Source organism: Pogona vitticeps, chromosome 1 (genome assembly GCF_051106095.1).
Source record: "Pogona vitticeps strain Pit_001003342236 chromosome 1, PviZW2.1, whole genome shotgun sequence".
Classification (NCBI taxonomy): Eukaryota; Metazoa; Chordata; class Lepidosauria; order Squamata; family Agamidae; genus Pogona; species Pogona vitticeps.
Genome location: NC_135783.1, coordinates 41859931 through 41887116, shown reverse-complemented (window position 1 = coordinate 41887116; position 27186 = coordinate 41859931). Strand labels below are relative to the sequence as shown.

General features: G+C 44.0%; 1 long non-coding RNA gene across 1 annotated transcript in view; it reads left to right on the top strand.

Moving 5' to 3' along the window:
• LOC140704719 (uncharacterized) overlaps nucleotides 1-7961 on the top strand; it is a 32195-nt gene extending 24234 nt beyond the window's left edge. Inside the window, exon 2 of the long non-coding RNA XR_012084085.2 lies at nucleotides 1683-7961. This is a non-coding gene — a long non-coding RNA (uncharacterized LOC140704719). The remainder of the gene's footprint in view (nucleotides 1-1682) is intronic.
• The last annotated feature ends 19225 nt before the right edge of the window (nucleotides 7962-27186 follow it).

Below are 27186 nucleotides of genomic sequence, written 5' to 3'. Positions count from 1 at the left end.
ACTGCATCTGGAACAACATCTGGAAGGTCACAGACTCCCCATCTCTGCTGTAAAGGACAGTCACAACCCTCTTTGGGAAGGGAAGATGGAGGGACTTCAGGGCCGGACATTTGCCAGTACAGTAGTCTTCTCAGTTCATCTACTTATTTCTTCTTATATATGTATATTTTTATATCCTACTCTTAAATAAAAAGTTACTTTCATGGCAGAAAGGTAACCTCTACACACCAAAACCATGTGCTGTCTATTGTTCCTTCTTCAGCTTGAAGAAGGAAGAGGTTTTCAACACCTCCCAGACAACAAATACCTCTCTCTCTCTTTTGTGTGTGTGTGTTTTCCGTCTAAGCTGTGGTTTGTGCCTGACCATACTCGTGGGAGAGATGGAACCCCACAAAGTGGTTGGATTCTTTGAGCAGGCTGGGACTTGGCGTGTGCGTGCGAGACTAAATAATACGATGCTGATATTTCATGGGCAGCAGGCCAAAGACAAACAGCACGTCCCTTGTTTGAGCAATCATTGCTGTTGGAGATCTCAGCCGGAGAAGAAAGCAAGGGAGGGGATGCATGCCATGGTGCTTCTGTAGTGCCCTCAAGCTCTAGAATCTTGCATTCTCAAAGGCTTTCATGGCCAGGATCTAATGGTTGTTGTGGATTTTTCAGGCTCTTTGGCCATATTCTGAAGGTTGCTCTTCCTAATGTTTTGCCAGTCTCTGTGGCCGGCATCTTCAGAGGACAGGAGTCAAATCTCTGTCTGTGCGCTGGTACAGTTTGTTTGGATAGTTGAGTATTTCAAGCGATGGTCTCCTGAAAAGGACAAAAGCTAATCCCACAGCTATAAATACTCAACTATCCAAACAAACTGTACCAGAGCACAGACAGAGTTCTGTCCTCTGAAGATGCTGGCCACAGAGACTGGTGAAACATTAGGAAGAAAACCTTCAGAACATGGCCGAAGAGCCCGAAAAATCCACAACAGCCTTCTAGAATCTTCTTGTCCATGCAACACAGAGAGGCAGAAAGAGAAGGAGAGTAGTGAGTGATTGCCTTGTTAAAAAACTGAACTCTCTGCCCCAGGAGCTAGAGAACTCTGCTGAGGCCTGTCGGTGTCACTGCTGCTTCTTGCAGTAATAATTATTAACGGTTGGACTCCACGACCTCTGAAAACTGTCTGCAATATTGCGTCTCCCAAACCCGTACAAGCAAGAATGGCAAATGGGTGTTTACAAGCATGAGCCTAAATGACAAAAAGGAAAAGAAAGGTTGATTGAACAGCCGTAGGGAGAACGGTTTCTGCAATCTGTCCTTTGCCTGCTCTGCCCTTCTGGTTCACCTTTCTTACCAGCTGGAGCCACTTAAAATGAGAGCTGAAGGGGCTCTCCTTGCCCTCTGGCAGCATAGAATCTTTACTCTGTTGACTTCTTTGTCCATGTTATTCTTTCTACATTTTCCATATACAGTACACTACAAAATCTTGTCCCATGAGGAGGCACTTGTGGTCAACAATGTATCATTAGATATCATTTAAGTGGCTTGAACTAGTAGGAGAAGTGTTCAGAGCTTGGACAGCCCCTTTTACAACGTCCTGACTGCCCGTTATTGTTCCAAAGGACCATCCTAAAATAACTAAAGAGAGCTATAATTAAGCACTTAAAATAACTCTTGACTTGCCCATTTCTTGACAGAAAGTAAAATGCAGAGCTTGAACATACAGTACTGCCTTATTGGACTACAACACCCAGAATTCCCCATTCAACACAAAAGAGAAGAAAAAAGATGATGGTGGAGGATGATAGATGGAACAATCAAGACAGTGGAGGACAGAAGGGAGAAGAAAATGGAGACAATTACAGATAAGAGGGGAAAGAGAGGACACCGTGAGCAGCATGTGAAAAGCAGAGGGCAAAAAGCAAGGTGGCCTTCAGAATTGTCCTGAAACCAAAACCTTATTTTTAACATGGACTCAACTGGGAAAAGAGGGTTCGACTTCATGACAGCTTGTTTTACAACCATCATTTGGAAACTGGGGGGAGGGGGAATTGTTGTACTGCATGGCCTGCTTTGTATCCTATCACCAGCGTGGAATTCAGATCCATCCATCCTTCTGTTCAACTTCTGCACACAGCGTTGGAAGGTTGTCAGCTTGTCCTTGGCCTCAGCCCGCAAAATATAATAGAAAGAACTGCCTTCCCTTTAGTAAAGATTTAAGAGAAGCTATAGTGGTCTCAGTGGTAATGTTACGTTTTGTGGTTTATTGAGACTTCCTGGGTGATAAGGTGTTGTAGTTTGGGGAGTGGCCCTGAACATTTGGTGATTGCTTACGAAAATCACCAAGTCATTTTCAGTGGTTTAAGTATCTGGCCGCTGAATAGAGGTTGGACTCGATGATCCATAGGGTCCCTTTCAACTCTGCAGTTCTAAGATGATAGTGGTATGGTGGCTGCATAGAAAGGTTTAGGAGACTCTAAACTAAAAACAACTTCATTTACAGTCAATTCATTTTGTAAAGCCATTTTTATCAATTTTAAAGCATTATACCAGATGTTCCTCCAATGTTAAAAAAAAGTTGCAGTTTTTCATAAGAACCAGCTGAAAGATGTGAGACCTCTTGAGGAAGGATGCAGGAATGATCCATTATAGACTGTAAGAGCCTACCATTAAAGCACAAGCATACACACATACATTGCAAGAAGATGGCTTTGCTAAAAATGGGATGGGAAGGTAAAATGGCAGCTAGTTTTTATCAGCAGATGGATCTGCACAAATAGGATCCAATTGTTACAAAACAAGCTCTCCCTCCGACTGCTTCTCATGAGTGTTATCTTTGGGGCTTCCTAAGCTGGACTACCTCATGGTCCTTTTTGTGACATGTTTGGCTTTATTTCTGCTAGGACTGTGCCCAGGAAATTGTTCCATTAGGACAATTCTTGGCCTGTAAAAATAGCAACAATGAACATCTGTGTATAAAAATAATGTCTTTAGCTACACATTACATTCACACTGTTGTTCTTGTTATTACTATTATTACTATCATCATTAGTAACTGTAATAAATATTCCATCTTTTCTCTGAAGGAACTCAAGGTAGGGTAGAGAAGACGTTCCTTCTCTCCAGGTTCTCCTTACGGTGGCCCTATGAAGTAGAGGAAGCTGAGAAAGAATGATAATTAGAGTTATCATCTCTCAAATCTAAGTCTGACCCTGTGGCAGCTATACCTATGCAAGCTTTTCTAATTCCCTAAACAACCAGAAGTTCCCAGCTTATATATATATATATATATATAGGATTTGCAGGTTCTTTGTGTTGTTGATACAACATCAAGATGTGGAGAAAGATTTTCCATGACTGATTGCTTGGTTGGTGTGACCCAGAGAAACAAATTGACCTCTGACCTTCACCCCACCTCCACCCCCCCCCTCTCTCTCTCTCTCTCACACACACACACACACACAAAGGGACTGGAGGACTGGATGGTATGGGAGAGAAAGAGAATGAAGGGAACAAAATAAAGAGGTTGGAGAGGTAAAGAGGAGGGACATATATGTCATTGCTTACCTCAGAGCCCAATTTAGAAGCTGGGTAAAAATATAAAATCACAGCAGGAAATAATAGTGTTTCTTAAAATAGCAGCATCAAATGGGAGAGAGAATGAAGAGTGGGTGATATTTGAGGTTGCTGTTCAGTTCCGCCCTCCATGGCAGGCTGATTAATATGTCTGTGCTACTTGTGTTTATATAACAAAGAGCACTAAAGGCCAAGACTGCATTTTAGCTCAGCCTGGAGGGGGGCTGTGTGAGTTTTTCCTTTCACCCTATGGTATTAAGTAGGAGGACAGGCACTTGCAACTTCCTGTCCCAGGAAGAAGCAAAATCCCCAGTTTCAGCAAGGTGCACACTAGTGTATTGCTTCCTGAATGTATAAAGTTTGCCTAATGCTTTTTCGACTTGCTTTCCCCATGTGTGGGCAATGCCTCTTTAAAACCTTCCGTTTTCTCAGCTTCTCATTTCTTGTGATGTAGTGAAACCAGAGACTGCAGGGTCAAAAACTAGGACATTTTGTTTACCCATGGTCTGCTGCCACCACCATCACCCCAGGCTTTTTTAAAAATCCCTTTCTAAGTTTTACTGCAGTCTTCACAGTTACTGGGATGAGGGCTTAACCTAGTTATTAGGTGTTTTTGTAAGCTACTCCTGAAATATTTTGGAGGGACTTGATCACAAATGGACCCTGAAGACCCTTTAGCTGTACAAAATACTTGCTCCTGGTGGAGTTGAAAGCTGCAAGAACTGGGTTTTTTAAAATGTGAATTAATGTTGACACAGCTGTCTGTAAAGCTGGGAGGGGGTTTTGCCCTGAGAGCTGTCCTAATGAGTGTCTGTACTGAGCATGACCACGAGAATATCAATCAACCCATTTATAACTCAATCAAAAGATTGTTGTGCTACAATATTTTTAAAAAATTGTTACACCAAAACTACAGTGGTGCCCTGCTATAAGCTTACCATGCTAAGCGACGAAATCGCTTGATGACAACTTTTTTGCAATCACTATAGCAATCACAAAATGATGTTTCCAATGGGTTTTTTTCACTGGACGTGGAATAGGTCTGTGCTTCACAAACCATTTGTTCGCAATACAACGATTTTTACGACATCACAAAATGGCTTCCCGCTGTTTTCCGACCCATGCTTCGGAAGACAGCCATTAAAAACAGCTGATTGGTGCTCAGAAAATGGCTTCCCTGTGGAGGATCTTTGCTGGACGATGAGGTAATTTCCCCATTGGAACGCATTAACCGGTTTCCAATGCATTCCAATGGGGATTTTTTTTTTTGCATGATGACGATTTCGCTGTACAGTTATTTTAACAGAACGGATTAACGTCGTCATGCGGGACACCACTGTATAAGATACATCATATCTCTAGATTTTATAACACGCCACACCAAAGGTATCCTCAAATCATTGCACTACATTATTAAATTAATACAGATTTATAATAATGAAATTATAAAATACATATCTGATCTTTACTACAGTTAAACTAGAATACCCAGGCATCAATAATACAGCATTTAGGAACCTGACAGCCTTACATTCATGTCTCTTGAATACTTACAAAAATGCACACAAATAGTATCAAGATACAGTGATGTCTCACAAGATGAATGCCTCACGCAATGAAAAACTAACAAGACGTAAGTGTTTTGTGATTTTTTTGGTGACTCACAAGATAAATTTTTCTATGGCCGTGCTTCACAAGACGAATTTTTTTCCTTTTTTTTGGTTTATTTTAAATTGCACAACCGTTAGTACTGTGCTTCGCAAGATGAAAATTTCGCAATACGACACGAATTGCGGAACAAATTAATTTCATCTTGCGAGGCATCACTATAAGTGCTATCCATAGAGTGGCTTGGACAGCAAATACTGTACTGCAACTCATTGCATCACATATGTGTTGATTGCTGTAATAAGTAGCTCAATTTTTCTATTGCATACCTATATTTCACTTTCTTTGGAAGGGGCTATAAATATCTTTCAGCTGAGAGACTAAGTGCTCCTTGCTACTGACAATCATGGTTGGAGCTGATGAAAGTTACAGTCTCACAGCGTCTGGAGGATTGTTGCACTTTCACACAGCAGTTGGCCAAAATCCTGTTGGTTACCATAGTAAATCTCACTAGACTAAACCTGTTGAATCAATGAGGATTTAGTGAATCATCTCTTTTGTAAGTTCTGCATTGTTACTTTAGCATAGTAAGTTGTCCTTAGAGTAGGCTCATTTGAATCAATTGAACTTAGGGAGGAGTTGACTCACTAAGTCTCCAGTTATTCAGCAGGTCTTTTCTCGTCTGATTTACTGCAATAAGCAACAGGATTTTGGCCTTTGCCTTTTGTCTTCTATTTACCCAAATAGAACATCTATATGGAAGACTATAGAGGTGCTTTCTATGCTTTCCAGAAGGTTAAGAATGTCATAAAGGCAAAAGGTAGGGGAGAAAGAAAACAAGTGAACAAATAATGAAACAAACATCTGTATGTCTGTGCCTGTTTATACTTCTAATATGTTTTTTTTTAAACTAGGCACGTTCTTTCTACTGATGAAATTGCAGATTTCGAGTATTAATTCAGTAATTTCAATTAACTACAATACAGTACACTTCTCTTCCCCTCCTCTTTGAAATGAGGATCATTCCAGCTGAGATCCCATTACTTGCACTCCTGAGAAGGAGCGCTTGTTTTTGCCAACAGCAGAGCGCATGCATCCTCTCTACCATCTGCAAGGAGAGATTTTATTTCCCCACTATCATTATTGCCAATACCACCACCAGATCTTTGCAGGAAGAAACACAGATGGAAAGTGAAGGGGTGGCACTTAAGTAAGTATACAAGACTGCCAAGCAGCAGAATTCTTATGTACTATTCAAAGGGCTTCTTTGGGGAATAAATCATGGGCAGTCTGATCATAGCCATACATACTTACTGAGAAGCAAGAGCCGCTAAATTCAGTGGTGCTTAATAGAACTGCAGCATTACAGTAAACTTTTCAAAGAAGGGCAAGAAATGACATCTCATTAAGTTACTATAGGAACAGCAGAGCAGAAAGTTATTGAAGTGCACTGGGAAACTCACCTTTATCCTGTGTTTCCCTTACTTTAAGTAAGAGGCTATAATGGATTCCTTTTTTTTTTTGTATGTGCTTGTTGTAAACAGCATAAAGAGCACGAGACATGAAGAGGTCAGGCTGTTGGCTAACTGTGCCACTAAGGCTTGACAGACATTCATTCATTCATTCATTCATTCATTCATTCATTCATTCATTCATTCATTCATTCATTTATTTATTTATTTATTTATTTATTTATTTATACCCCGCCTATCTAGTCATTTCGACCACTCTAGGAGGCTTACAACATAAAGCACAACAAGTTCAAGAAAAATTTATAACAATTAATTAATTAAATGATTCTGCAAGATGGGAAAAATAAAAAAATAAATCAAATGAAGAGGGGAAAAAAAGGAAAGAGGTCAGGAATTAACTGGAAGGGAAGGCCTGCCTATACATCCACGTTTTTAGTTGGTTCTTAAAAGTACCCAGCGAGGGTGCAGCGCGAATCTCCGACATGTAGGAGTGGAGCATCAATACAAGTTACAAGTGATATGAGCCACTGGGGAGGGCAGGTAAAGAGCACAGGTGTACATTCCCCTTTTCCAGATCTACATATGGTTTGGTAGGCATTTATCTTTTTAGTTTCTTTGATGTTACTTCTTCCCCCTAAGTAAACAGAGTTCAATATACTGTACATGGTTTCTCTGTTGCTGTTCTATTGCTGAGCAGACCCCAAGGCTCTCTAAACTACACATAAGTGTTCCTTGCATAATTACATTGTAAACCAGCCAGAGAGTACTCCAAGCACTGTAGGCCAGTATACAAGTCAAAATAACAAGAACAAACAACAACGAAAGGTATGCAGACTGTCTACCATATTTCTTATTACTTTCAACTCTTTTATATTCTCTAACACAGTGGTTCTTAACGTGGGCGATAATGCCCCCCAGTGGGCGATTTCATTTTTCAGGGGGGCGGTAGAACGAAAAGGGGCGGCATGGGGGCGCTGGAGCAGAAGGGGGCGGTAGGGGGGCGCTGGAGCAAGCCAAACCTGTGAAGATGGCTGCAGCCTTTTTACAGTGTGCATGAATATATATTTTCCTCCAATTTTAATTTAGTTGCAGACTTTTTGTCTTGAAATTTTTAGTTCATGCATTTGTTTTTATGCCCTTTTTATATTTCTTTTTGCATCTTAAAATTCACTTGCAACTAAATCATTAAATGTTACTTTTGGGGGGGCATTTCATTTTCTTGGAATTTAATTTTGTTTTCAGGGGTCATTGGATTTAACTGTCATAAATAAATAAATAAATAAATAAATAAATAAATAAATAAATAAATAAATAAATAAACACCGCGGGGAGGGGGGCGATGATAACTTCCTCAATGGCTCAAGGGGGCATTTCTTTCAAAAAAGTTAAGAACCACTGCTCTAACACACCAACTGTCAAATCTCTTGTCTAATCACTTCACAATCTTCTCCCTAACTGACTCTTTGTCTCACCCACTTTTGTTGACCCCGCCCCTCCTGTCCTGTCATAGGCTCCTGCACTAGAGCTCTATAATGACTGACAGGAGTGACGCATGGGCTGTCCGCCACAGCTCCCTTCATATGTGGATGTCATGTAGGCATCACTGATACCATAGTCTCTTATTAGTGGATGCTGGTGGACTTTCAAAGTACTTGGGACGGCCCAAGAGATTTTGCTGCCTGAGGCAAATCATACTCACTTAACCTACATCCAAAACCAAGGTTTGAGATACTCAGCGACAGATTAGTTTTTATTTAAGTGCACGAGATAGAAAATCTCAGAGCAAATCTCTCTACAGAGAAGGGCAGGAAAAAAATCGCACACAATAATAATACATTATTTCACAATAATATGCTTGACAACTATGTGGCTTCCCATTCATGTCACTCAAGATTTGACTCGTAAGGTAGTCACACACTCTACCTGATGGTAAGGCTGGTCCTGCCAGGGACATGTTGGTCATCGTTCTGGCATATATTTTTTTGCATCTTGTGTTTGTGTGTGTTTTCCTCTCCTGGACTAAGCACACCTTGCCTCTGGTGGCTGTTCTGCCAGCATCACAACAGCACAGCTACAGCTACAGCATAATATGAATATGGTGTTGCTCCATTAGCTTTTTGATTCCATGAAGAAACTAGAAATAAGAACAATTGCCCTGTGTTATGGTGGGTACTTTCAGAACAAATCCATTCATGTTAGTTAATGGATGTGTGTAGGTAGGTACCAATAAATTGTGTCCAATCTACCCCAAACCTAACAGGGTTTCTGAGAGAGGTGAGACATTCAGAGAGGGATTTAGTCTTGCCACCCTCCAATCCATGACTGAGTCTTTGATTTGAACCCAAGTCTACTGAGTCCTAGCTTGACAGCACATCAAATATACCAGACTGGCTCTTATGTGCATAAACTGCTGGTTCAGTCCCTCAGATCTCTGGCTGCAGAGCCAGAGGATGGGAATTTGATTCCCCACTTGTGCCTTCTTGACAGGGGCTGGACTTGATGATCCGTAGGGTCCCTTCTAGCTCTGCAGTTCTTAGATGACTGGAATGTGTGTCTATACAAGTATACATATATGTATCGAGGTGTGTCCAGAAGCCAATGTTTTGCCCTCAGGACTCTTCAAGAGCCACACAGACTGCCAACTGCCACCCCCCAAAAAAGAAAAGAAATTCAAAGTGTATAGAAGTCCATTTTCTGTTTTGAAAAATAGGTATTTTGGGATGTTAGATGGCAAAAGAAAGACCTGTAATTTATTTTAAAAGTGAATTACCGCTCCTGGAACTTCAGTTACTTTTAATCAGAAATACAAGGGTGGGGTAAGCTACATTTTGCTCACCCTCCACCTATATATCTATATATGTGTGTGCTGTGTTACATATTTGTCTGTAGACAATCCACAAAACTTAAAGCTCTTGTGAATACAGTGGGGTCTTGACTTGAGAACTTAATCCGTATTGGAAGGCGGTTCTCAAGTCAAAAAGTTCGCAGGTCAAATCTGCATTTCCCATAGGAATGCATTGAAAACCATTTGATCCGTATCTGCTCTTTTTTGTCCATAGAAACTAATGGGAAGCTGCTATTCCGCCTTCGACCACTAGAGGGGGATATTTTGTTTCTTTTTTTCTTAGGTCAAGAAAGGTTCAGGGAAGGCAGGGAAAATACAGTCCAGGCAGTACCAGGCAGTCCGAAGACTGTCTCCCAATCCACTCTCTAAACGCTGGGAGGAGTGAGGAATCAGACAGGCACCCTTTTCACTGGCCAACCGTTAACTGAAAGTTCAAATTTTGCACTTTCCCTGCCTCCCACGTGGTTTTTTTTCAGTTCTTAACTCAAATCTAAGTATGTAAGTCAAGTCAATATTTTCCTGTGAGAGTGGTTCTTAAGTCAAAATGTTCTTAACTCAAGCCGTTCTTAAGTCAAGACCCCACTGTAACATGCTCCATTTGTTTTAAGGCTCTTGTGATATAACGTGTTCCTTTTGTTTTACTGTTACTTCAAATGTTCATGCTTTTGTAGCTTATGAACTATAAGAATAGATCCAGTCGTAATGAGATGATAAATGTTGAGATCATTATAATACCAGAGACTAGCAGGGGGGCGATAAAAAGTCAGGTGACATGAGAGGGACGTGTCAGACAGACAGGTACGTTTCCACTTGATCCTGTCTCGCCCAGAGGTAATTGCAGTCATGATTTGGCTACCTTCGGAGCCTGCTGGTCTACAGAAAAGAAAGCCAAGAAGGGGGATTTTGAGCCACAGGGACTGGTTGGGACATGCCCTCTGCAGTCAAGCTGAGAGGGAGTAGCAGCTGCTTTCTCATCATCCTGCATCCTCTGTCCGTGCTGAAGCCGGGCTGCTGTGCTCCTGTGCTGTGTGACTCAATGCTTAGGACTGAATCATGAGTTGCATCTCCGCCACACGGCATTGCTCATGATTTGGAAATGAGAGCTCAGCAGCTGCAAATGTGTCAGAAATTATAGGCATAAAAACCTCTTTGGAGATATTTACAAATTCCAGGAGGCAGGGAATCTTGAACTGACCTCTGCTGTAACCATCTCTTTCAGCAATTTAGTAGCCAGCACCAAAACGCTGAGCTTCAAATCTTTCCTTGTTTGAAATGAAATCTGCTAAAATAAACGTAAAATAAATCTGCTAAAATACAGCTTCTTCGCTCTTAGAAAAATTGGACAACCATCTGTCAGATCTGATTGGATTTGGATTCCTGCTGAATGCAGGAATAAAAGGTTAGTCTTGATGTTCTTATAGGCCCCTTTTGACTCAATTATGATTCTGTGGTTCTATGAAACCTCCCGTATGTCCCTGCATCTTTGAGATCAGTGGTTCACAACCGATAGGACAAGAGATGAGTCTCGGTTGGATACAGGATTTTCATAGCATGAAAAGATGGAATTATTATTTTTCATTATTATGGCCATAACAAACAACATGTATAGTCAATAACACTACAGTATCTCTTAATTTCTATCATGGTATTTTACGGTTACCCAAGCTATAACATTAAACTCAATAGTGTTATTATCATTTTCATCTAATAATGGTATTACTATTTTTATTTGTTTGTGTTCACTATCAGCAATTTTTGCATCATGAAAACTTACTATAAATGATAAATATATAGAAAATTCTAGTAAAATTAATATGTGTCTTTCTCAGAAGACGTGAGCTTTTCTTCCAATTGTGTTGAGACCCAGACTCTTTGCTAAAGTGATTGGTGGGTTATAGAATACAAAAACATGAGAACCATAGCATCAGACATTGCAATAAAAATGTCTTGAGAAATCTACACTACCACCACCACCACCACCACAACAACAACTCTCTCTCTTTCTCTCTCTCTCTCTCTCTGTCTCTGTCTCTCTCTGTCTCTGTCTCTGTCTCTCTGTCTCTCTGTCTCTGTCTCTGTCTCTGTCTCTCTCTTCCAGTGTTATTCTTATTGACTGCAGATCTGATCCAAGCCGGCAACAGCACAAAATCTTTCAATATTAACCATCCTAAATGGAGAGAGCCTAAATTACGTAAATGAAAAGGTAATTAAAGCCCTTTCAGGTCAGGCTTTTATCTATTCTGGTTGAAATCGGGGGCTGGCCTAAGACATTTGGCTGTCTGTGATAAAGGAAAAGATGGTGCCCACTCCCATCTCAGCCATACTAACAGTTTATCTAATGCTGGCCACAGAACAGAATCCTCCAGTACAGTTGAGGACAGCAAGTCAGCTTAGCTGGAGCAAAGGAAGATTGGATTTGTGCTATATACCATAAATTCACCACCTGGAGTCTGTTCCCTGGGTCTGCTGCCACATTATGCCAAATGTTAGGACCAGCCCTGGTTAAGATCAGTGTTTTACAAATGAAGATGTACAAAACTTACTTTGTGGACTAAAACTCATAGAATCCATTTACAGGCTTGAAAGATTGCCTCTGATATGAAGATGCTATACTAATTAAGCTACTGCTTAGTTAGTGTTGGATGGTATTGACTGGGATGCATCATTTAGATAATAAAATACAGTGTCATTCTATGTCAATGTACTTTCTCAGTAGAAGATCCATTGCATTCAAGGAGTTTATTCCCAAGTAATATGCAAAGGATCATAGCCTTGAAGAAACTAAAATTGACATTTATGGACAGCTAACCACGGGGATAAATGAACAGTTCTGATTAGTGGCCTGATGTGAAATCAGTGGGAAGCCAAACTAATGAGAAAACATTCTTGTGATGTGTTGTTGTTTACATTTATACCACACCTTTCCACCACACCTTTCCACTCAAGGTGGCTTACGATCTACATAAAACAATACAAATAAGTAAAAAAAAAATGTACCATATAATCACTAAAATCCAATAAAGTCCATTTTGCTGTAAATGCCATTAGAATCAATTAAGAGTACAATTAAAAACAACACTGTAAATTAAATATTATATGCCATTTTAAAAAGAGATGTTTTACACCCTTCCCAAAAGCAGTGAGTATGGAATCTGATCACAACTCTAAAGGTAGTACATTCTGCAGTATTGCATCACGCAGGAGAAAGCCCTCTCCTACAGAGTTGTAAGTTGGGACTCCTCTACTGTTGGTACTCTTAAGAAAGCCTCTCCTGAAATTCTTAACATCAAGGCAGATACCAAATGAAAAACACAATCCCAGAGCTAGCTATCCACAAGGCATTTAGGGTTTTAAAGTTTAAAACTAATGCTCTGAACTGGGATTGGTAAGCAAATTGGCAACTAGCCCAGGTCTTTAAGTAGTGACGTCATAGGACTGGGATAACAAGCACAAGTTAGCAGATTTGCTGCCACAGGTTGCACCGTTTGACGATCTCAAACCCTCTTCAATTAGTTCTTCACACAGAACTCATTACAGTAGTCAAAGTGTGACATAACTAAGGCAAGAATAATTGTTGCTATGTCAGGTCAAATCAGAAAAGGTGACAGCTGGCACACTAGGTGGAGTTACTATTAGGATGACGAGTAGAGATGGGGACGAGTCGCCATTTTGGTGAGTCATTGTGCTTCGTGATCCATCAAAGTTGACGAGGCATGAATATCCTCCCCAAGAACTGACGAAGCATGAATATATTCGTCGGTTTGTGTGGGGGTCGAAAAATGCTGACCCCTCCACTCCCACAGCCTGCCCCCCTGCCCCCTTTTCACTACCCCTGTCACCTCCCTACCTTGGCTGCTGCAGTCTGTGCCACTGCCACTGCCGTCACCATCCACAGAGGCCTGTGTCACAGTGGCTTCCGCAGTCACTATCCCGTACCACTTGCTGTGATGGCCTCCACCACTATGGCCTGCCTTAAGGGAATCCAGGTTGCCCTTTGCGAAGACAGTGGCTGCAGCTTCCCTGCCTAAGAGAAGCTGCAGCCGGCATCTTTGCAAAGGGCAGCTGTGATTCCCTTAAGAAAGGCTAAGGGAATCCGGGCTGCCCTTTGCAAAGATGGCGGCTGCAACTTCCCTGCTCTAAAAGAAGCTGCAGCAGCCATATTTGCAAATGGCAGCCAGTGTCCCTTACGATAGGTGTCGCTGTGGAGGCCACCTCAGCAGGTAGTTATAGATGGCAGTGGTAGCGGGCAGCAGTAGATGACAGCAGCAGGCGGTAGTGGATAGCAGCAGCATCTCAGGAAAAAAAAAATTGCCTGGGTCATCCCTTCTTAGAAAATTGAGGCTTCTTTCCCAAAGGGACTGTTTCTCATACTTACACATACACACTAACTTTAATATGCAGCTCTGAAAAGTCAAGGAAGAAACTATTTAACAAGAGCTGCAACACATATAAGGCGACCCACGACCCTCCAGAAAATGCTTCGTAACCTTCTTGGGGGTCCTGACCCCAAGTTTGAAAAACTGCTATAGGATACTGTTCACCTGAAAGATAGGAGTTAACTACTGCTGAGGTTTACTCGATATTGACAATACCTCAAAATGAAAATGAAATGCCCTCAGACCCATCTGATACCTGATAGGAAAGAGAAGACAGTATTTCTCCCCTACCCCTTCAGAGAGACAAGCCAAAATGGCAGCGAATCTTCCTTGATCATGGTGACAATGGTGACAAGGGACTATGAAAAATCAAGCTTACAAAAGGGTGCCAGGAAAACATAGCTCTATCTACCAGCCGGGGGCAATGGGCCAGGAACTCCTGTTGCTCACACCCCGTCCCCTGACACCACACTACATTTGCCACCTGAGGGATCCACCTCAGGCTATGCCCACAAATTATGCTAACATACCGTTATGTGTCTCCTTTCCTCCCTGGACAAAAAATCTTTCAAGCTCCCTTGGGCTTATTCTTGTATGCATACAGGACTAGCAAGCTTCAGGGTGTTGTTCTGTTCACCTCCCTTTTAGTCTGTGGACAAACCTATGCAAATCCCCTGGCACAGAATGGGGGAAAAAAACACAACCTTGCAAGGTCACCAGCAGAAGAATCAGACTATAAATGCTAGGAAATGACATCCGTGCAAAACTCCCTCCCTTCTTGTAACTCTGATTGTTTGCCAGGTGTCATTATCACCAACAACAATACGGGAGTGTTTCGACTCAAAGGCTAACATCCTTTTTCTCTTCCTTGTGGTAACTCAGCTATCCAGACTATTCTTACAAACAGATGTGAGGCAGATAAATAAGCAAACACTGTGGTGAGCTTCTGTGACCGGCTGCTTGTAGACACCTAAAACAAGAGACATAGATGTGGATAAAATAACGACTGATGAGATTTTATGTAGGGAAGCCATTCAGAGAACACAGGAGAAACTTGACAAGATGAGTTAACTTTATAAACACTCCCTGGACTTCAGTATCAAATCTCACTTTCAAGCAGTAGCCTGGCGCAAACCAGACAACAGAGAGCATGCAGGGAATTCCAAAAATCTATACAGTGGTGCCCCGCATAGCGAGGTTAATCCGTTCCAGATTAACTGTCGCTATGGGGAAACATTGCTATACGGAACGGAAAACGCCATAGAAACGCATTAAACTTAGTTTAATGCGTTCCTATGGCTCTTAAACTCACCATTCTGCGAAGTTTCTCCATAGTGCCGCCATTTTCGCACCCTCGGGAAGCAAGGGCAGGGCGCGAAAATGGTGCGGGCAGCCATTTTCTGCACCCGGCGGCCATTTTGGAACTGCCGATCAGCTGTTCCCAAAATGGCCGCTGGGTGCAGAAATGATCGCAATGCAATGTTTAGCCTATCTAAACATCGCAATGCGATCGCATTAGTGACCGCAAAAACGGGTTGCTATGCGGATTCGTCATTAAACGGTGCACTCGTTAAGCGAGGCACCACTGTATTAAGGCATTGCTTTTGGTAGATTAACTCACAGTTTTCTTAAAAGAATGCAAGTCTGGGGGTTCTCCAATTTCTTTATCAACTTGGTGATAAACAAAAGGGAGGGGGCTGAGAGAAAAAGTGCTGGCTGCCTTTGATGACCTGGGGCCCTTCCAGCAAAGCGGGGGGAGAGCAGCAAATCCCAGGCTCCTCTGTATTGCCAGGAAGGTCCCTCACTGCCACTTTGTGGACTTGAAGAAGCACCACACAGGCCACTCTGGAAAGCTCTGCTCTCCTTCTATGGGCAATGCCACAGGACAAAAGGGGCCACCTGGGCTCCCCAGAATAGACACCCACCTTCTCTAACATCCTGGGTGGGTGGGGGAGTAGTAGTATAAAAGAGGTCTCTACAGCTCAGCTGCAACTACACTTCAGTTATTTCTAGAGATTTTATCTTCTAGAGATTTTCTTTTATTTCTTGGATTATTTTCAGCTATAATTTCATTGTTTAATTGTTCTCGTTGTATTTTACTTTATCATGCTGTAAACCAGCAGTCCCCAACTTTTTTGGGAGCACAGACCAGCTGAGCCTCTGAGGAAGGGGGGAACCCACCCCGCGCTTGCACGTGCACGTGCTCTCAGGTACATGCGTGAAGCAGTGGGGGAGCACGCGCCTGCCTGCCAGTGCCGGCATGAGCGCTCCCCCACCCCTTTGCACATGCGCAGGAGCACCTGCACGCCTATGACCACACCCGCCCACCCCTTTGCACAGGCTCTTGGGTGCATGTGTGAAGGGGTGGGGGAGCGCTCATGCTGGTGCTGGCATGCGTGCGCAAAGCAGCTGTGGGGAGGGGAGTGCATGCAGGGGGAGGCAGGAGATCTGTCTCCATGGCCCGGTCCAGCTCAGGCCACGGACCATCACCGGGTCGCAGACCGGGGGTTGAGGACCTCCGCTGTAAACCACCTAGAGCAGTGCATTGCACTAATGGAGCAGTATATTAGATAAACAAACAAGCAAGCAAGCAATATGCTCTAGCACCAAAACTCAGATTCAGAATTCAGTTTCCGTTTTTCTTTAAAAAATCAGAATTTCTAGATATCCAGGACTTCACTGCAGTCAATATGAATACTATAAAGTCATGATTTTCCCCTTCAGAAAAATGCAAACAGACAAAACATGTTTAAAGGATGCTCCTGTGTCCTCTGGTTACCTTCCCAGTGATTGTGGCAAAACAAAAAAGAGTGCATGCCATAGCCAGCAGGGCTTAGCTATTAGAAAATGACTGTAATGGGCATACTGATTGCACCCTAAAGAGTAGGAAGGCCAGCAGGAAACACCAGGTGCATTGAGAAGCAGAGGACAAGTTGCACCAGGGAGTGGGCAAATAACCTGGGCAGCACGGTCAGGCAGACTGGAGCAGTAGGTAGCCTGTGGTGGGTGGGAACTGTTATCCAAGCCTATCAATTCCCCTAAGCAAAAATAATCTTGGCATTTTTACATGTGCAGAACACCCTTTCCTGCACTTCTCCAAGTTCCTCCAGAGTTGCCTGGAATTTATTCTTCAAATGTGGGTCTGGCATTTGTTGCCTCCCACCTCTCACGATTTTCCCAACTCTCTAATTCCCTGGGATGGCGGCTCACCCTCTGATGACTCTTACTCTTCATAACAAGGAAGCCATTTACCCTCAAAGTACGCACTTTGTTTGCCAGCAGCAATGCCCTGGGCTGAGTCTTCAGGTGGCTGAGCATGCTACTATTGGTGAGGTGGCCCAGATCCTGCCCATGCTTGAGCACCTTCTTGCAGTGCATGCACTCAGTCATGCAGCATCTACTGCACACAGTGGAAAATGTTCACAGATTATTGACTTCTTGGGAGCTCCTGCTTTTGACTGCATGCTTCTAGCAGGGATGGCTAACTTCTAATCACTTCTAGTTCTCGCAATCGATGGGACAAGTACAGCTGGAGGGTTTTTCAGTATCACATGTTTCTGAAATAGTTCCCACATGAGTCCCCTCAGTCTCTTCCTCCCCTTTGTCAGATATGTACATACTAGAAGGGCAGCCACCAACCACAAAGCTGCTTTGCACAGAAGACATTTGCTGGGAATGGGGCAGGATGATGAGGGTAATAAATCCTTCCTTATATACGATGGAGCTCCATGGTATGGATATGGAAGGCATTGTATGCTGCTGTTCATAAACCTCTTGCCCAACCACAAGAGCAGCAGCATTACTGCTGACAGCGTTAGTCTGAGTGCTGATGCCAGCTTTGTCCTTCTCTGGCACATGGGCTCTTAGGAAGGAAAATGTCTACTTCACCATCGTTTTTGGCCCCTTGTCCTGGGTGGATTGCACAAAGACATCACTGAAACATACAGTATCTGACATTCACTCCTATCCATCTCACCTTGAGCCAGAGCCTTCTCTGCCACGTCCATGGAAGAAACACACACCCTGTACTGCTACCTGCTGTTATTTCACAGTGTCGGTGCTGGACAAGGCAGCTGGATGACAGATTTTGTTTGGGGTGCTCATAATAGCAGTTGTAGGCTGCCTTTTTCCTCTCCCTTTCTCCCAGTCCTCTCATTAGAACTGCTGTAGTGGGTGTAGGCAGCATTCCTGCAGCCTTCCCCAAATGCCTACTTCTTCTACCACACCTGCAGTTCATACCGTCTGCAGACTCTGGACAAAGAAGAGTTGTATCTGATTTTGCTACAGTAGAACACAAAGCCTTCCAATAAAATTCCACATGCACATAAACACACATCTATTAACCCAATATCTGCCTCTCTCTCTAACACAGTGGTCCCCAACCTTTTTAGCCCCACAGACTGGCTGGGGAAGGCAGGACACCTCCCTGTGCTTGTGCACATGCGTAAAAGAGCACACACACTTTCATGCGGGTACAGGCGCACTCGTCTGCATGCACAAAGGAGTGGGAGCGCTCCTGTGGGCAGGCGCTCCTTCGTGTGCATGCGCAATGGGCGGCACAGCACTCATGTGGACACAGGCATGCTCATGTGCATGTGCAAAGGGCAGTGTGGTGCTCAGGGGTCACTCATGTGCATATGAGAGGGGTGGGGGAGCATTCATGTCGGCACAGGCGCGTGCGCGCAGGTACAAACAGGCTGTGGAGGAGTGCATGTGAGGCTGGGGGGGAGGTCTGTCTCCGTGGCCCGGTCTGGCTCAGGCCATGGACTGGTACAGGGCTGCGGACTGGGGGTTGGGGACCTCTGCTCTAACAAATCATATTCACTTACCTAAAGGGGCCTAAACCTAAAATAGTATTTCCCTGTTGCTTTGTAACATATTTATAATTCCACAAATCCTAAATCTTATTCCTAACTATATTACATCAACGATATACAATGAGATATAGATAATGTAAATGTAAGTTGGGGGTTCAAAAAAGGACATAGAGATAACTGCTTGCACCAGAGCATATCCTAACAGAAATGCTCAGGGGATTTACAGGCAGTTATGTCCATCTTTCAGTTTGAAAGAACCAATGTGAAATATTTTTTTTCCGGACTCTGTGCTTGCTTTTAGAGTTAATTGATGCAGACAGACATCATTTAAAGGTTTTGCTCCCACCCCAGTCCCCTCACTTGGGAAACCAATGGCAACCCCATTCAAGAGACACTGAGTTTTCTATCCCTACTACCACTGTTCCTTTTAAGGTGTGCGGGTGCACAGCTCTGGATTGGGTATGCACAGATGAGATGGTGTTTTCATCCATTTGCTTTTGCTTACAGCCAGAATCCTGCCCACAGGAGGCAGAGCCTCCACACAGCGCTCTAGAAAATTATAGGGAATGTTGGCTGCTACCCTTCCTGCCAGAGTGTCTGTAAGATTCATTTCTCAAGAAGTCACTCCAGGATGCTTGAGAAATAGGTTTCAATTTCACTCTTTCCTCTAGCATAGTGGTGCCCAACCGTTTTGGGACCGCAGACCGGTTGGGGGATGGGCTCCATGGAGGGGCACCCCTGCACTTGTAGGGTGTGTGTGTCGTGCTTGTTCGCATGCACGTGAGCATGACACACCCCTGCGTGAACATGACACACACCGCACGCGAGCACAACACGCCCCTGTGCAAGCGCGAAACATCCATGCGAGCATGACATGCCCCCTCCATGAGTGCGACAACCCCCCACGTGAGTGCAACACACCCACTGTGCGTGCAGGGGGTGGAAATCCATTTCCGCAGCCCAGTTCCAGCAAAACCATGGACCAGCACCAGGCCATGGACTGGGGGTTGGGGACCCCTGCTCTAGCAAGCAGAAACCTAACCTTTTGCTTTCTAACCTATAGGAGTAAATAGGACTCCAAGTATTAGGACATATTGTTTCAGATGTCCGGAACAATCAAATTTAGATTTTGATATATTTGGAACAATCTGAATTTGGCAATATTCAATGAATTCCAAATATTTCAGAATGCAAATCCACATCCCTAGCTTCAACAGACCAAGAGTTTCTTCTTTCCAACTCAGTTCCTGAGCCTTCTAATCACTGACCATTAGGAGTTAATGAAATAATATAACAGTTAATTGGTTTTGAAACTTGCCTCCTCTGATTCCTACACTTGCATCATCATCTCAGGAAAAACAGCAACAGGACACAAAAGGCTTCCTTGTTCCTTGATGTGACTCACAGGTATGACATCAGAAGAGGACTTGACCCAGTTTGTGAAACACACGATCAACCTGGGAATAATGTTGTTTGTTCCTAAGAAGTTATTTGTTCTGGTCTCATTTTTTCCATTCAGTTATCCTCATAGGCAGGTAACGTATCTAAAGGTGCCTTTGGTTGACCTTTTACGGGAAGAGGGGAAGAATGGTATGAAATGTGTTTGTTCCTAAGTCTCCTTCCCCTCACCCTTCCCTGAGAGTCTCTGTAATGCATCCAGCCAAAACCCTACTGGCAAGCAGCCTTCCTCTCCCTCGATGACAACACCACGCTCTTAATTTGTTCCAATCTGTTTCACACTGACATTTCAGCACCCACGTCACCAGCGGCTGAGATTTCATTGCTTCAGCTAAAAATAGCAGCCCTTTCTAACCCCCGCTCCCCTCCTTGCAACACTTCACCCCAAAATAATAATGTAATAATAAAGCCTAAATGACACACAGAACCAGTGTCAGTGATGAGGCAGGAAAGGGAATCAGCCAAAAATACTGAAAATACCTAGATGCTTTTAGACAGGCCTGTAGGGAAAACAACATTAAGAATTCATAGTCCTGCGTTAATACCATTAAGGAAAAAATCAGCTGCTTTCTGGCTCGAGATTAAGATGAATAATCAGCAAAACATACCAATCCTGTGTTGTGTTGTGGTTAGAGTGGTGGACTAGGACTCTGGCGATCTGAGCTGAAATCCCCATTTAGCCATGTTCTGTCAGCTGACAGCCCTAGGTTCATGGCCTATTAGAGGGATCAGGTAGCTATTGCTGAGAAATTATCCTTAACTTGTCTGTGGGGAGCTGCTTCCAGATTTAGGAGGCAGTAACAGAGGAAAGAGGAAAGTATTATGACCTCACAGAGGACTGTTTTCAGTGCCTCTCTCTCTCTCTCTCTCTCTCTCTCTCTCTCTCTCTCTCTCGCTTACTCACCAAAGGAGACAAGAAACATTCCCTTTTGGTTTTAAACAGTCTCCAGGTCCATGATGTCTAAACTCAACAAACTGTGGTTTGCTTAAACATTGGCATCAAAAATCATAGTCTGAGCCTGGTCAATTCTCACTTGCCAGCATAGTTTAAACCAACCAACGTTCACGAAACTATCACAGGAAGAATGATTACTTTAAGATGAGCAGTCCCTCCTCTTACATAAATGGGATGGGGCACTTGTCAATTCCTTTCAGATTTAGTCTACAAAAGGAATAGTTCCCATCTTTGGATCATTCAACTAGGAGAAAACCAAAGTTTCCTCTAATTGCCTCTAATGCAGATCTTTGGGTCTCTGCTTGATAGAGGGCTTAGGTTGTTATTGTTATATGCCATTGAGTCAGAACTCACAGCAATCCTAATCAGGCTTTCAAGGTGAATTAGATGTTTTAAAAGTCCACACTAGACATGGGAGAATCGTATTTGTATCCCAAGGGATACAAATACTGTGGTGCCACAGAGGTCCGTTCCCTCCCACCAGAACCTGCCCAGTCCACTCACCGGCCTTCATATGGTGTGTGCAGCCATCATGGGTCACATAGCACCAATCGCAGAAGCAGCCCGACCAGCGCTTCGCCACCTCCCTGCACTGCTGACCACTCCAGCAGGAAGGCAGAGTGACAACACTGCCCGCTCAGTTGCTGAGTAGTTAGCAGCGCAGGGAGGCAGGGAAGTGCCAGCCAGGGCGACTTCCATGATCGACGCAATGTTACCAGTGATAGCCACACAAAGCCTAGTGAATAGACTGGCTGGTTCTGGGGGGAGGGTCAAAAGGGCCTGGCCATCTGTGATGGCAATATTCATATTCATCTCTTCCCAGATGAGTTTACATAGTTGAGCATGGATGCAAAGCCAGGCCTTCTGAGTCCTAGTCCATCACTCTTCCTTTACACCACACTGGGTATCATAGAGCTTATATGAGCCCAAGAAATCCTGGAAACATCGCCATATTCCTTTTGAGGCACTTGCACATTTCCACCCTCGTGGAACGATATGTTATAATGTTAGGATAGTTTACAGAGTCAGCTCATGCAGTGAAAAAAGAATGCAAAAGGGCCTCAGGGCCACATAGCCCTGCCTCATCACTAGGGATGGGGGGGGGATGTTTTAGCTCAGTTTGGAGGGGGTTGGGAATCCAAAATGTGCAAATTTGAAATGGAAAGACCAGAAGAATTAAAATAAATAAATAAATAAATAAATAAATGTAGGCGAAACCAGGATGGACAGATTCATCTACTCAGGACTGGAGCTTCTAGTGTTCTGCATTTTAAACTCTTGCTTTGAATCTTTAGATACGCTACCAGGATTGCCATGTGCGTACGCACACACTTTTCACACAGCTACATGACAGTTAGGAACAACATGGTCCTCTCCATGGTGGGAGCAACTGCGCCTATAGAATTCAGCCAGTATAGACAGGTAAAAACCAATGGTGGCTGGTGCCCACGTGATGGGTGGAAGGGCAGGCACTGCAGCGAATGGCCTGCTGTTGCCTGTTGGTGCGTCTTTCGTTCCCCCCACACACACACACACACACAATTGCACACGGTGTGAGGTGAGAAGCTGAGTAAAAGAGAAACATAGGTGGGACCTGGAAAGGAGACCGGTGGGGCTGGGCTGCCTGGGTATGCCCTGAGCCTGAGGTGGAGCAATTCCCTATTTGGCCTGATGGGTCAGTCACCTGTGGTGATAAAAGCATTTTTTTAACAATTTGTGAAAATATGCTGACTAAACGACATAGAGAACTTTCCAAGTTTTTTTTTTTTTTTAAATGCAGGCGAAAGCATCGCTGACGAATGTTCCCATCCCTACCTGCCAGTGATGGGACTGCCCACCCCTCTACGCTGTCCCCTGCAGATGCGGCTGCCAAGAATAACGGGGCTCTCTTTGCATACTGGTCTTTCTAAAACCACTTCCCAGACCAGCCACACATGCAGACATTGGGGTGTGTGGCCACTGCATGCATCTGGAGGTGGGGTGGGATACCCCTTATGGTCTTGCCAGTGTTCTTGAAATAGACTGAGCAGTGGTTCATCTGAACCTTCATTTGAACATTCCAGCTACAAATATCAGAACCCAAACCAAAAGCTAAGATAGGAGTATGAATAAGAGGAGAAAGTGAAATAGTCACATCCATTGGAATTTTTTATTGTCCTTTGGCAAACTTCCTTAGATAAGGTCAGCAGGGGCAGTGCCTTTGGGCTGAGATCATGATACTCTCAGTGTTAACATGCTGCTGCTTGTTTTTTTCTTTTTTAGGAATTATGCCAGGGTAAATACAACAGGAATTCCCCCGAGGCAATCCATTTACCCTCCCCCACCTTTGTCCCTGCCTTGTACTTTAGCCTGATGCAACCTCGTCAAATGACCAGTCATTCTTTCACATTTGCTTTTATTTCAACTGTTTTTAATGGTGACGATGCTCCATCTTTCAAGTGCTAAAGAAGAGGTGCTTGAGTTTTCTGTGCCACCGGACAGTACTCTTGAAAGCTCCTTCCCTTGGACCATCTCCTTTATTTCCGGTAGGGGTGGCACCTCTGCATCTGGTTAAGGGATGCTCCCTGCTCTCCATCCCCATAAAACACAGTCTCAGTGCCACTATGGCAGAACTTTCAGGCAGAAATCTGGGGCTTTTCTCAACAGAATAAGGAGGAAGGCCTCAAACACAGCAGAACTGGTTTGCTACATTTTGAAGTGGAATAATGCCCATGACCAGGTCAGAGGCAGACCTCTATGACTATGAAACACCCAGGGTTTAAAATTACTTATATCTAGTGTGGTGTTGTGGTTAGCACACTGGAATGTAATGGGTAGCCTCGGAGCTGGGTGATCCAGGTTCTACTCTCACTGAGTCATGGGTCCCACTGGGGCTGAACTTGGGCCAGTTGATCTATCCAAGTCTGATATTTCTTTACAAACTTGTGAAGATAAAAGCATGGAAGAGACGAGCCATATATAATGCCTTGAGCATACTGCAGGGTTTTCCAGGTAGGGAATACTGAGGAGTGGTTTTTCCATTCCTTTCTTCTGGGGGTGCCCAGGGACTGTGCAGCTTGCCCAAAGCCACACAAGCTGGCTCTATTCACAGGAAGAAGGCACAGTGGGGAACTTAACTTCTAGCCTTCAGCTCCACAGCCAGATGCCTAACCCACTGAGCTATCCAGCCTCAGAGGTTAGGTGATACATAAAAATGGAATAAATGAAGATAAAAGAGCTAAGTAGAGGGGTGTTAAGGACGGTAAGACATCCAGAGCAGAAGGTATGTTTACGTTTTTTTTTTCTACAAGTTAAATGCAGCTGTCTGCCCCTTGGAATTGATCTTTGAAGACGCATTCTTGGGATTTTGTGTCATGTTGCTGGAAAACTACTGGTGTAAAGCAGCCTCAGTCCCTAATTTTTCTTCTGTGCAAACATAAGCATATAAATGTATATAATAGGAGATGGACAATAGACAGACAGACAGACAGACAGACAGAGACAGACAGACAGACAGACAAAGTGTATCTTTCTAGATGAGGCTGACTGTCAATTCCCAGCATTCCTTTTCTGGCACAGTGATTAAATTGCAATACTGCAGTCAAGCCTCTGCTCACAACTTGAGTTTTCAATCTAGATGGATTCTGGCAGCAAAATGAGTACCCTGCTCACTGAGGGAGGCAAAGTGTTCCTTGCACAATTAGGTTGTAAACCATTCTAGAGAATGCTTCAGCACTATGGGGTGGTATACAAGTTGAAACAGCATTCGTTCCCAGTGTCTGCCTTTGGCCTGGGCTGCTGGGAGCTGCAGTCCAACTACATCTGGATGGCTGCGCTCTGACCCCCTTGCCCTAAACTAACAACAGACAACTTAACACAGGATGTGAACATGTCTACATCTAAAGCTTAGAAATGTTACTTTTTGGCACTAAGATTCCCATAGTTCTACAGCCACCGTGGCCAATGGCTATGCCGGTTGGGGGATTCTGGGAGATGTAATCCAAGCAGTAGCCCTCACTCTGTCTGCATTTCCTTGGTGGTTGTTTTTATTGTCTCCAGCCTTGGGGAATAAGCAAGTAATAAATATGTTTGCAAAGTGTGTTTGTGTGTTCATACACATGGATCAAATAACATGGATCAAAACAACATCGCAACTTGGAAGGTGTGAGAGGAAGGAAACAAGTCAGTTCTCCCAAGGCATCACAACCTGAAGCAGGGAATACAGTGAGGAGTAACCGGTAACCTCAGAAGCATAAAAGGGAGGAACGAGATTAAAGCCCTGTGTCCTGACTGACTGGAACTTGATGACCTGTGTTTTGAACCAAGCTGGAAAATACTGTTTAAGCAAACAGTCCTCTCTTCTTCCATCCCAATCTCCCTACACCACCCCCAGGCCAACGTGGGAGAGAAAAGTAGGAATTTTTTGGGTGAAGCTTCTCAGATTCTCCTCTTTCTTCCCTAGAAATGTTGCAAGAAACTGTTCCATCATCTAGGGAAACAGTGTGGGTGTGTGGAGCAAAATCAGTGCTGGAAAAGCAGCTGGCTTCTTCTGGGAAAGGGCAAAGACACACCCTTCCCCACTCACATGCCTGGTTTGAATTCTGGCCAGGGCAATGTTGCTGCTGGCACCTTGCAACAGGCATCAGACGAGAGCACAATAAATACAAGAAGGAACCGTTCAAAATTCCTTGGGACCCTGGCCAGGCCTGGATTTATGTCCTAGCTAAGTGACCTATACTTTAGGGACTCAGATTGTCAGTAACATCTAAATATTATTCTTTAAAAAATGAGTTTGTGACATGTTAGCATGTTATGCAGTTTGGTAATACTCTGGATTCTCCTAAATGTGGCAGTTTAAACCCTTGGCTTGGTCCCACATGCCTTCAAGGTTTCTTAAGTCATGGAATAATTATGTTGTTAGCTGCTGTTATTTTCCTTCACAGCTACCAGTTCCATCTTTTCAGGTAAAGTCTGTCAGTCTATAAATTACTTCTGCTGTTTCCTTATAGAACCAGGCGGGCTTCAAAAACTGAGTACCAAGCAGGGGTCATAAACATCAAGAGGTGTGAAATGCAAGTAAACACCACTGTCTCTTTGCAATGCCTTGAATGCTTTCCCATGGCGTCTCTGTGTTTCTAACTCATCTATCTGAAGAAGTGGGCCATGTTCCGTAAGAACTTTTATTAAAATACAGCTGTGAGTCCTTAAAGTGTCACAGCGACGACTTCTTCTTCAGCACTAGATAACTTTGTTGCTTGGCAACTGGCGAGTTCATCCATGGCGTGGCCGCAGTCTGAGCTTTGGAACCTTTGAACATTGCCCTGCCGATGAGCATGCCTCTGAGCAAATGCAGAGTGCATTTCCCTCCCCCTCCCCCATATTCCAGCATGAAGCTGGCAGAGAAGCCTCTTTCCCTTTCTTCATCAGAGGTCGTGTAAACGGGGCAGGCTTTCATAAGCAGCTCCTCTCCCCCCCCCCCGCCCGCGCGCCCTTTCAGTTTCTACTCTTCCCCCCCCCCCACCTGCCCTCAGGTTGCGTCGCCCTCGCATCACCCGCCGCCCCCTTCCCCCGTATCAGCCGCCCTCTCCTTTGAAACACGACGCCGGTCCATTTCGGCAGGGTTTGCTTGTCCTTCAGTTTGCGGTAGTGGCGCGTCGCTGCTTCAGCACGGCGTCAGTCCGCCACGAGGAAGGGCTCCCCCGCCGGGCCAGGCCGCCAGAACCCGTCGCCATTCGCTCCGCGTAGCGCGGCGCGTACTCTCTGGAGAAATTGAGTCCCTGTCCCTTTAACACGATGTTTTCCCGGAGCCCGAAGATGGGAGAGACGGAGAGCCAATCGGTGTCAAGTAAATTTGCATATACGGAATATAAAATATACACCCTCAGAATAGGGTACGGTGAGGTATTTGGTGTTTGTCTTAGGCACAGTTTTAAAAAGAAGGGGAATTCAGGTAAACAAGAGTAAGACTGTGGGCCATTAAACGAAGTAATGGCTATAGATTTCATCCTACGATTTCAAATGCAATCCTGATCACAGTCTAAGAAAAGATCACCATAACAAGGAAAGCTTAAATGTAAGGCAGCTTATATACCGATGAGCAACGCTTCTTTAAATT